At 43.9% G+C, this 12,356-nt stretch overlaps 1 protein-coding gene across 3 annotated transcripts in view; it reads right to left on the reverse strand.

Annotated features, from left to right (window-relative positions):
- ETV6 (ETS variant transcription factor 6) overlaps positions 1-12,356 on the reverse strand; it is a 140,056-nt gene that overhangs the window by 101,451 nt on the left and 26,249 nt on the right. The window contains exon 1 of one of the 3 annotated variants that reach the window (XM_040594820.1): positions 9,667-9,684. The exons of the other annotated variants lie outside the window; for them this stretch is intronic. The gene's annotated coding sequence lies outside the window, so the exon portion shown is untranslated. Of the gene's footprint in view, positions 1-9,666; positions 9,685-12,356 lie in introns of those variants that run through there. 3 annotated transcript variants of the gene reach the window in all.

The raw sequence follows: 12,356 nt of genomic DNA on the forward strand, positions 1-12,356 counted from the left end.
CAGCATTTCATCACACTTCAGACTTCTGGCAGACTTTCCATGAAAAAGGATCTACCAAATACACAGATAAACCTGGGTCTAACCCTACACATTACAGTTGCTGCTCCTAAAGGTTCAAGTGGCATAAAAGTAACTCAGCATACACAGCATGCCAGGGAGTGTGCTATACCCCCTTGTTCAACAACTCTAAGTAGGTAAAGGCAACTTTCCAGAGGGAATCTAGGCCATCCCAGGAAAAGAATAGCTATAATAAGGGCTGTTGGTGAAAAAATGGGCAGATCCACTTGGGTGCCCAGGAAAACTGAACAGAATCCACAAAGAGAGAAAGACGGCCAAACAAAATACTCATTCTCAAAGACTGTCTTAATAGGCTAGTCCAGAAACAAGTGGTGATGGATATTTGCCACTATAAAAATATGAGAACGACTCAGGTTATTTGACTCCCAGCATATTAAATGCAGAGGGAGTTCCTAAAAAGGACCATACTTGCACTGACCTTGTCTATTGTACAGAAACTGGATATGGAAGAAACATCAAATTACGATCTTCCTCTCACACTATCTTTCACCTACTCCAGCCACTTACTTTTTAACGTGCACAACATGAGAACAGTGTGACTAAAAAAGGAAACTCTAGCTGACAAAGGAAAGTATATAAAAAACAGCTGATAGAATTTCACTTAGAATACTGAAACCTGCATATTTCAGGCTCTTCATTCTGCATCATATATACACACACATCTATATATGCAGGTCAGACAATTTTTACAAGAGTCAGAAGGTCTAGCTTGTAAGGAAGGAATAAAGGAACTACAGAGATGGAAAGAGTTATGATAGATACAGCCCAACAACCAAAAGGAAAGAAAAAAAGAAACAGAGGGAAGGCAAGATAATCTGGAAGACATACCGCAGAAGGACAAGCTAGTAAGAAGCTGTGATTAAAACACTGAAGGAAACAGAGTTACATGAAAAGAAATAAAACCTACAGACAGGTGAACCTGTACAAGAGTCGGGGTTGGGTTTCTTTTACAATGTATTTAACAATTTAGCAGCTTTTGGAGGGTCTTTCCGGTTAGCAACCTATGGGTCTGAGAATGCAAACTATAAGAAACTGAACTTTTTGCTGATCAGTGCATCAGACACAAAACATTACTTAGAAAAAGTAAACAAGCCACCTGGGGGATAGCTTGAGGCACAGAAAGATGTTATTTGCTATACAAAACGTGGTCCTTCCAGCACAGAACCATTGGGATTGGCAGAACTTTAAGGAGACTTTTTAAATAAGTTTGTACAGAAACAGCCAGTCATGGTACAGCATATCTGACTCAAGAAAAGATGAGCTTTCACATGTGTTTGAAAAGGTGATGCTTCCGAGCAAGCGATCCTTTTAAGAAAGGATAGGTGAGAGGAGAGCAGAGCCTGAATTTGACTGTATTCCAGGGACAATGACAGGGTCGAGTGATGGCTCTTTATTAAATGCTTTCTCCTCCATTAATGCTGCACACTCTAATGATTTGGCCATTACCATTAACAAATCTGCAATGTCCCTGCCTGGAGCTAGTAAGTAATGAACTAAGCGGATGAATATTCTGTTGTGTAAGGAGAGCTATTAGCAAACCTTTCCCAACTGCTCTGAAAACAAGAGATGCCTTCCAGGTATGTCCTGTCCATGTGACAGGGTACATCCCACACAGCCCTTATTCCTTCACTCTGGAAATTCCAGCGGCACTCCCAGTACTCAGCAGGGGAACAAGAAGTGGATCACCCCCTGCATAGTGCTGCTGTATGGGGCTGGGTGGCAGATGCCACACCACAAAGCACGTGGAGGGTGTGTGGGGGAGCTCCATGGAAGTGTTTTGAAGAGAAATGGTGAGAAGGACAGAAGTCTGTTCCCAGACCTGCTACTGATTCTCCAAAACAAGCTGTGGCGTTTACCACAGCCCTCATTGCCTTGGTTGTATCAACAGGGCAATGGGATAATGCTGATCCCACAGGTCTGTCAAGCCCTGGGATGGCTAAGTACAAAAAATCCCAGTTTAGCTGCTCTCCTTCTGCCATAGTTTTTCCTGTCTGTTAAGTTCCCCAATTGTTTTAATTGTTCCTTTCAACCTTTGCATCACTTTTTGTTCTTCCTCAAATTATTATTTTGTTTTAGCTCATAATCCCAAAGCACTGGTTGTGATATTGCTCCTGGCAGAAGAGAAGTGCTGAAGTTTCACTTTGGTTATCTTTGGCTTGTTTTCACAGCTATGCATTGCTGGTTCACAGCTGAACGGACACTAGTGAGAGCCACTCCATCCTTACCATAAGGCTGCTTACGAGCTGCAAATATTGCCTCACTATATAAATGACAAGCTTGGGAATTGAGCCAGCTGATGGAGCAAACTGCAGCCACCTTTAAGAAAAAGTGTAAAGTGCTAGTCCTGGGCCTGTCTTGACTCAATTTGAAGGCTCGTCCGCAGTCCTCATTATTACACTATTTCAGTATTTCCTGTAATACCTTTACCACTTTCCTGCAATGAGGAGAAGCATTATTATAGCTTTACACATGGAGGGACCAAAACATATGCAAATTAGGTGGTTAGCCCATCAGGAGCACAGGGTGCATGAAAACCTACTTCAACACCTTAGAAAATATTCTCTCCTCAGAACTCTATCGGGATCTGAACCCAGCCATTAGGCCTTGACATTTATATAGTGATAGCACTCACAGGCAAGCTGAACCACAGGGCCATTGTCCAAGACACTGCAGAAACACCGACCAGAGGACTGCCCTGAAGAGCTCAAAGCCAAAACAGTCAAGGTTGAGAAGCACCAGAGGATCTTTTTTAAATCCTCTTTTACAATTGGGAAGAGAGATGTAGGAAGAAGCAGCAAGTTGCCTACTTCCCATTTCGCCACTCTACCCATATGGCCGTGTTTCTGAGATTATATTGCTGCTCTGGAAACAGCAGGATGAGCTACAAGAGAGAAGTAAAATGATATAGTCATCATGCAAAAGCTCTGAGAAGACATCATTCCACTTTGCATTTTAGCACTGATTTTAAACACTCTCCCCATGAGCATTTTTGATTTCTAATGCTCCTCCTTGTCAAAGCACTGACTGAAATCCTTTGACTCACAAGTGGTAGCAGAGATGGCCTGCATCAGAAGAAAGCTGTGAACCCGTTCCAGAAACACATCCCTCCTCTGCCATAAGAATCAGGGACAGAGGCACTCCAACCCTTCCCACAGTTACACAACGGCACAGATCCAGTTAGGAAGGCAGGTCTCCTTACCAACCCAACTCACTGCTAAATGGCCTTAAAAACCAGCAGAGTTTTCTGCTGGCACAAGCAAAGCAAAACAGGGGGGCATCAATCACCCCCATCTAATCAAGCAGGGTGTGTTTAACACTCGAGCTGAGCTGTGAGACTGTCAGAGGAGATGGGGGAATAGAAAAAAAAAAACAACACCCAACCAACCTGCTTACAAGAAGCATGACAAAACAGTTCTGTTCCTACAGCCAAGAAGGTGACTGGGACAACTGCCCAAGAATAGGAACATTCCCAGTATTTGAGGACACACATGTTCCTTCTAGCAAGCATCCTCCAGCCCCTTCCACCACATGCCCTTCCCCACGGTCCTGCTCACACATAGTGATGGCTGAGGTTTCCATTAGGGGAAAATTAACTGGAATTTTTTTAAAAAAAAAAAAAACAAAAAAAACCTGGCAACAAAGACATGAGAGTTTTCCTGGCATTTCTCCTGTTTATACAGGACCTGCCAAACCGGTTGTGAGATTTTTATTCTGCTTTCTTTTCCACAAAGTCCTTCGAAAGGCAGAATAACAGAAAGGAAATAAGGAAAAAGTTTGGTTATATAGGTCCAAAGATCAATCCCTTGGTAACACAGTTGAAAAATCAAAAATTAACTAGAATCTTCCTAAATTTATTTTGAACATCCAAAGACCATAGTTGTTTATGTTTACTATTAAGACTGTGTTGAGGTAGAGCAGCTGTTTTGAATAGTGACAGGCAGTCCCATTTCAAATTGTTCTAACATCTAAACAGTTAAGTTCTGTGGCAGATCAAATGAGAAACTGAAGCACAGAGCAGTGAAACGAACTGCTCAAGGTAGGCAGAGCCAGGAACAGGGAGCAGGTCTTCTGAGCATCTACCTGGCTTCCCCTATGTACACATGCTTAATTCCCAACCAAGGCTGGGCTACTGTATGTGGATATGGAAGCCTTATCTCCAACACCAAACAGTTTCCAATCCGAGAAAATTATGCTGCTTTATCCTCCTATAACGCACCAGACAAAAAATAATGATCATCAATTGCAACTGCCTGGCTGTAAGTCCACTGCCAGGGATCAGAAGACCAGAAGTGGTAACAAATTTTATAGTAAACATTTCCCTCAATACACACAATCTTGCTAAGAATCAACACATTGCACCAAAAATAGCCCTTTCAATTTCTACACAGGGGTTTTTTAATGTTGAGGTTTGCTGGGTTTTTTTCAGAATAACTTGTCTCAAGCACAGCAGCACACTGTGGTCCTACACTTTCCAAGTGGAACATTTAGTCTTCAATTCAGAAGAAATATATGTTTCAGTATTAATTTTGCTATCCACATTCAAAATCCTGAAGCAAAATGAAAAATAACATGCAAGTTTAGCCTTCCATTCAGAGCACTCTTGTCTTGCTCTGACGTCAGAATTTCCTCACAGAACAAAAATTCTATGGGCATGAGAAAAAAAAATGGGGGGGGGGGGGGGGGGGGGGCAGCGAGAGGGAATCAATTGAGTATACCAAACCAGTCACCCTACCCACACAGCCCTGGGTGCCCACTGTTTACTCAGGTGTCCCTGTCTTCTCCAATGGCACAGAAAGCATGGCCTTCCCCTCTGACACTCACGTATCACTCCACTCTTTCACCCGCGAGGCCACGTAGTACTCATGGAGCCTGCCACTCAGATGGTCCTGGTTTAACTGACATGGTAAATATTCATTTCCACTGGGCTGTATAATAAAGGATGAGATAAAACCTTGAGCAAATAAATGGGCAAAGTTCGAGCTTACAGCTGCTCTCAAAGGGCCACTTTGAGCTGACACACCTGCTTCTCTGGCAACTAGTTTTGCTCCCGAAGGCTTGGGCTTCACAGGGCTGCCTTGCCTCAGCAGGGCTGGGCGATGCACTTATACAGGATCTGCCTGTCAGGCACAAGGATCCCAAAGTGATTTAAAAACAATTTCTGAGGGATTTACAAACCTACTGCACAAGTAAATGGGCACCACTGCTTACACACCTGAAAAAAAAAAAAAATCATTCACAAGGTTCCAGTTACATCACAAAGGCAGCTGTACAGGAACCCTTAAAATCATCTTAAATGAGAACAGCCAGCCCTTCTGACCCTGCAAGCCCAACAGAAACACCATCCCCTATGGCTGTAAGCTGTCTAAGCTGGTCCAGCTCCCTCTGTGGCCACCGTGGAGGGGTTCAATAGTAATATCTACATTCGTAACCACATAGGAGTGTGAGGAAGGATCTCTCATAACAGCCTAGATGTTTATAACTTGTGTGGATCAGACTTCACGGGTATAGTGCAGCCATCCTACACAGGCTCCTCCTCCACAGCATGCATGCTTGAGCCACTTTTAGGCTCAGACATTCAGACAGCCCACTAATGGCAGGCATGGTTCTTCACACCAGGAGAATCCAATCTGAATGAGACAGAATGGTGCACGCTGTGTGCATGATGGCATGATATTCACACAATAAACTGCAATCATCACACAACCAGCAATGACTCCACTTGCCTCTTGCCTGCTAATCCAGCGCTAAAATTACATAACTCTAAACTGCCACAGAAAACTCCATTTATTTATTTACTCCAAAAGCTTCTCATCTTCATGTCCCCATCCAGACTAGAATCCTAGCAATAAAAACACAATGACTCAAGGCCCCAGGCAGGAAATACTACAGATACTAACACATCTAAAAGCAGAGTAGCCTCATTTGTACAGAACCCTAAAACTTTTTGTTAGATTAGTTGATATAGGTGGAAGAGTAGACAGGCCCCCAGGCAAAGCTCTGCTGTCTTTCAACACATGCACGCACATATGCACATACACTTATATATGTGTATTACATACTGCCATTGCTACTTTAACCTTAATGTCAAAATTTATAGTAATAATCAGGAACTTGTGCTGAAAGTCATCTTGACGTGCAGAATTAAACTCTATAACTCAGGATAAGTTATAAAGCAGGTATGTTTATTGCGGCACCAGGTCCAAGGGGGTTCACTCCTCCTAACTTGCACACCTACTTGTACTCACAATACATATCTATACAGTGAAGTTGGTTAAGTTGGTTAGTTCTGCCCAAAGTCTACACCTACTAACTAAGTACTGGTTAAATTGCTTTCTTGCTTCAATTTAAAGGTACAGTTCATTTCAAATTTACTGGGCATGCTCCCCAAGCGGAGGATTCACTCTCTTGGGGGGGGGAGTGCATTTGAGTAGGAGGTCGTGATCTCCCAGTACCACAATTATTTTATCCTAGTGCCCTTGAGTCTTAGCACTTCAGTAGTTTTTCTTTTAGCAATTAGCACATCCTTGTCAGAAGGCTACTGATCTACATTCTTGTGGAGCTCATCTGCATCTGTAATAACTGTCCCTTCTGAAGTGCTGAGCGGGCTGAGCCCCAGACCTTCTTCGCACCCAGCAAGGCTCCTGCCTGCCTGTTGATGGTTCCTGTTATCTACAATTCCTGCCTGTAGTTTTAGGTTTTTCACTACATTTTCTCGCATCACTCACCTCCTCTGCCCCCTCTGGGTGGCGCCGGGGACGGGGGTTCTGCCCTGCCCCAGCGCCAGCGCCCGCCGTGGCCTTCGGCCCCTCAGGGGGCACAGGCCTCCTCTCCGAGGGCTGCAGGGCAATCCCAGGCCTGCAGCTCCCTCCTTCCCTGCCCTCCGTGCTCCCAGGGCCCTTTCCTCACATTTCTTTCCCTCACACCTCGTTGTCTCCGTGGTGTTTCACCCGTCCTGAAGCAGGTTTTCCTCAGGGTGCTGCGGCCAAGCGGCTGGGCCGGGCCCTGCGGCAGGCGGCTGCTGGGCAAGCCTCGCCTCACAGGGACCCCTCACGTCAATCTCAACTTGGAAGTGTGTAAAAATAAATGCAAGAACTTTGATGTTGCATAAACTGATCTTAAAAAAAAGGAAAAATCTATGAACAAACATGCACATTCCTACTGACACCAGGAACTACAGGTTTTGATGAACACTGGAAATTGCAGAAGCGGGAAATGGAGATACAGGTATCTTTAGTGAGCAGAAATACCTGCCCCTATTATTTGCAATAGCTGGCTGGTGACATCGTCTGTGATATATTGCAGCACGACAATACCCCTTGCCATAGCTAAGCCTGTAATTACAGAACAGATGAAAAAAAAAAATGGATCAACCCTGTCGGAAGGTGCATATAGCACCCTTGGCACAACAGAAAATATTATTATTAGATGTACCCAGAGTTCCTACTTTGGGGAGAGAATGAAGAAGCCTGTTACTATAAGGTGAGAATTTAGGGGCACAAATTCACTAGCGCATAGGAAAAATGGGAAACACTGACAGCCCCAGATATAGCTGAGAACACAGAAAAGAATCAGATCTCACTGATGAAGGTGGGAAGAAAACACAAGACACCCATGAGAGTAAGTGGGAGGAAACTCCACAGACTCCCTGGTCTGCAGAAGCAGCGATGACTCTTAACTTCAAGGTTTAACTATAAACACTTTTTTATTAAAGGTGGTAGGGGTTTTTTGCCCCCTCTCTATGGAAACACAAAGTTCTAAGGGCACTAGGTGTGCCAGCTTCAGACACAACAACTGCAAATCCAAATACCTCAGCAAGTCTTACAGAACAGAGACCAAAGTATGTTTGTGTTCACTATTGAGAAGACCTACAGCTGCCTGTTAATACAATGAATAAATCAGTCTTTTTTTCTAAAATAAGAACATTTTATTCCATCCTCACACACCCTAGCAAAATTGGTCCTTCTGATTAAACCATAAACCATAAAAATGGGAAATTTCTTTTGGTCATTGTGGATCCATTAAAATTAGCTGCACCTGAAACAAAGCTGCCCCATTCTTTGCAGAGACACAACTCAATGCTGATCTTGCAATAAAACTCATTGCCACGCTAGGGGTCATCTGGGTGGGGTGGGATGTTGTCTTGTATTAATACAAACTAACTTACCTCTGTACATAAGAAAAAACACCACACAAATCATGCACTAAACATAGCATGCTGCTGGTCTCAAAAGTGGTGTTTCAACTTATGGAAATCACCCAAAGCAGTCTCTCTGAAGCAAATGTGGGCTAGTACATTTTACAACTGTGTTAATTAATAAGAGTCAAATGTTATCTCTTCATTTCAATTTCTACTGGACCACAAATTTCCATCTAGTCAAAACTCAGGGTTTACTAAACAGTTGCAGGATTTAATTGCTGCTCCTTACCACCCTGCCACCATTAGTTACAAACCTGAAGCAAACTAGACAGAAGACAATGCATGAGTGCTCCTTATCTGCTCCAGAGCAAAGTCCAGGGACTTACCTGAAGCTACTGGGGGTTCAAACCAAAGCAAAAGTGACCCTCAGGTTAAACAAAAGCATTTGATTAGCTACACACAGTGACTGCATCAGCAGCTGCAGAGTTAATGTAACTAGGGTTGTTCACTCTCTACTATTTTCATAACTTGAGTTTAAACCACTTAAGCTCAAGGAGAAAGCAACACTCTAGTGGAGGTAAAGGATGTGCATATGAACAGGAGGGAGAGTAGTGGGGAAACTGGAGTTCCAAGGTATACTGCCAGAGCAGTGACAAAATTTTAGTGGTCAATCTCTCAAAATGGTTTTTTTTCTACTAAAGGATGTCATTTAAGGCATGCAATCTACATCAGTATTCAAAAATGACAACAAAAATACCCCACACCATGCTCCCCAACTCCAAAAAATCTAGCACAAGTGATACATCTGTGTTTTCACATACTATGTATACATTTAAAATATCTACCTTCCCCTTCCCCGTATCCACAGATTACTCCTAAACTCCTGGCAGCCAATCTGCACCTGGGATTACCCTCATCACTATACAAGTGCTTTGTTCCCTGACACAGATTTAGACAGGCAATTTCTGTCATTAAAACATTAGCACCCACACGACTATTTGCTTGTCTTTTCCTTTGTATCTTTTTTCTACCTATCAATTTCAGAAACTGTTGTTCCAAAGAAAAGGCAGGGGAGGGTGGTAAGGTGGTGGTAAGCTTTGTTCACTTACACTCACACACACAGACACCAAATCTGGGCCAAGAGTAGGTAAAGCATCACTCAGAGAGCCAGGACTAATTTCTAAACATATACAGAAGGTGAAGGCATAGTTCTCCATGCTAGCTATTATTTGCCACACCAGTGTGGATAGCAAAAGCCTAAATAAGCTTTGATGACTGAGGAGCAGGGCCTAACTGAGCTTTGAGAGCAGAAGGGGTAAGGCCACATGGATCCTCTCTGCTCTTGCACTGCACTTGAGGTTATGATTCTCTTCTGCATCTATACAAACTTTGGCCAAAATGTCATCTCAATTTTCAGAAAACTTCAAGTCTATATAAAAAAAAATCTGTACCTGATTATTCTAGGTGATGTATGAGCACCTTAAGGATGATTGTCCAAACAGTAGACGCTGTTTCATTGCTGTCATTCAGCTAGAATTCAGAAATACAAACCTTTATTTAAAGACTTCCAAAGCCAATGGTGGGGAGGGGGGTGGGGAGGAACTTACAGGAAAAAAACAACCCATAAATTATTTCTTCAGTTAAATTTTACTTACACTGATGCAACAGATCTCCTTCAGTATTGCAAAGCCCCCAAAGTCTACCTGAACTTTGGCCTCGTTTTCTTCAAGTTTCATGCAGAAAACAGGCTTCCAGACAACTTGGACATGATTTTGTCCCTATAAAAGTACTTGAACCATAGATTAAACAAACTTTGACTCTTCTTAATCTCCTTACCATGGAGATGGTTGTTCACACTTCTCTTTCACAGCCTGCTGCTGCTGAAGTGCATCTAATGTGACCCACGTTAAGTTAAGATTTTAGGTGGGGAATTATCAGCAGGGACAGGCAGATCCTCAAGATGCAAAAGGTGCTGCTCTCGTGATGACATCATTTGTAATGAAAAACCACAGGAGAAATCTCCTGACTCTCTCAACTATGTCAAAGCAGAATTTTGTCAAGTAAAAATCTTGTCCAGAGTTTCTCATCAGTGGCTCTGTGGAGGAAATATTACAACATATTTCCTTTTAAAGCACTGTCAGCTGCTTCTGTCAAACCACAGACATCAGATCATGGAGCCCTTAATAAATCTTCAGCACCAGGCAATTTTGGGAGGCAACTAAAGCATGGCACAAGAGAATGGCTCCAGCACTAAAGGAAAAGTCTGTCGTTACATGATAGGTCACAGCTACTTCCCCTTGGACAGAGCTGAGGGAGAGAACAAGCCCATCTCTCACTACAGTCATTCCACTAATGCCCATGCTCGTTGCTTAATCCCATCTCAAGTCTTGTGCTGTGTCCTTCCTAGCAAAACATGAAATCGGCAGGAAACAGAGACAGTTTACAAAGTGCATGCTGCTACTGAGCACAAGCCTGCTCATTTGCAACAGTAGTTAAATTTAGTATAAAAGAGAGGGCCTGAAAGAAGGGATGCTTTGCACCACCAGGCTCACAAGCCCATTTTTGCTTTAGCGCTTTTCCTCCCTTCCATCCCCCACCATCTTGCAAAGCACAGTCACTTCCTCACTAGCTAGTAGGGGGATGAAAACTGAACTGAGCAGATGTTGCATGGCTCATGATAGAGGGTGAGGAACGTTAACATACAGAGTGCACGCATAATAGCTGGAGAGGCAGAGGAGCCCGGGTTTGAAGGGAAGACCTTCTGACCCAGGGTGGTAACTCTGCCCAATCAAGCCAGCAGATGGGTGGCAGCAGGTCAGCCCGAGCAACACTGGGATCACAAAATACATCATGGCAATGAACCACCTGCTGATTAAAGCTGCTAAGGGATAATTTCAATTACCTGAACCCCGGCCTACAGGCAGACGGGAATGGCACCTCAGCTGCGCAGCTCAAACTAAGCCATGTGCCAGCACTAAGTTCACAGCAGGGTTTAGATTATGAGAGAGGGGAATGAGAGCCCCCCGAATGAGGGGACTCTGCTGCAAGACAAACCCTGTACTAGAAATGCTAAGAGACCGCACTGGCAAGGCCAGGGGGGCTGGTGTGAGGCCAGGCACAAGGAATTGCCCCACATGCCCAGGCAGCAGAAGGGCAACCATCACCATACTTGTTACACTAGCTTCACCCTGCATGCTTCGCTTTTCTCTATGGCTGTGAGAAAGCCGGGGCTCCCAGCAAAATATCCCTTTTACACCAATTAGGTTCTGAAGTCCTGGGCAGATTTCAGGCACACATGCACAGCCAGCCACAACATATCACATCAGCTGCACTGCTGCCTTCTCCATACAGCACCTTTCAAAGGAGACCCACATTTTACACCCACCTTATTAATGCAAAAACCAAGTGAAGCATATTTCCAAGTTCACCTCTCCAGCCAGCAGCAGTGCCAAGGAAAGTGGCCCATCTCTCTCCCACCATCACCCACACATGGCCATGCCACATGTATTGACACCAAAGCATGGCAGGTGCATTTGGAAAGAGGGAGTATGCACTCAGCCTGTGCCCAAGCAGCTATACAGTGAAGGGGCTCCTGCTTCTGAAGGAAGTAGAAAAAGATGGAGGCTCCACAGAGAGCGAGGTCTGGGCTGGCTTTTGCTTGGACAAGCCCAACCCAAGATGGCAGGCTGCTGCCCAGCACACCTAGACATCCTCTCTGAACTACTTCAAGCTTTGCTCGCAGCATGGGTCAAGATACATCTGGGACAGCTCTGCAGCACCAGAGCATGCAAATCACATCGTCCTCCACACACACACCCCACACCCTCTCCAGAACAAGCTCTTTTCCACCAACAAATAAAGTAACTCCCACTGCCAAAAAATCCTACCATCTGCTTTTCATATTTCCCTATAATGGAAAAATAGATTCTCTGCTATTTTTAAAACAGAACAAGGCTTTGCTTTTTAATCAACATCTTTACCTCAGTATGTAGATGCCACTAAGAAAATAGCTTTGGATACAGGGAAAATCTGGTTCAGGAAACCATGACAGACCCCAGGACCAGTGGGGAGGTAAATTCTACCAAGATAGGATTTTCAACTTCCCAGTTTCACCATTTAAAGAAAATGACAACTTTTTAAC

Source organism: Falco naumanni, chromosome 5, assembly GCF_017639655.2.
Source record: "Falco naumanni isolate bFalNau1 chromosome 5, bFalNau1.pat, whole genome shotgun sequence".
In the NCBI taxonomy this organism is placed as follows: domain Eukaryota; kingdom Metazoa; phylum Chordata; class Aves; order Falconiformes; family Falconidae; genus Falco; species Falco naumanni.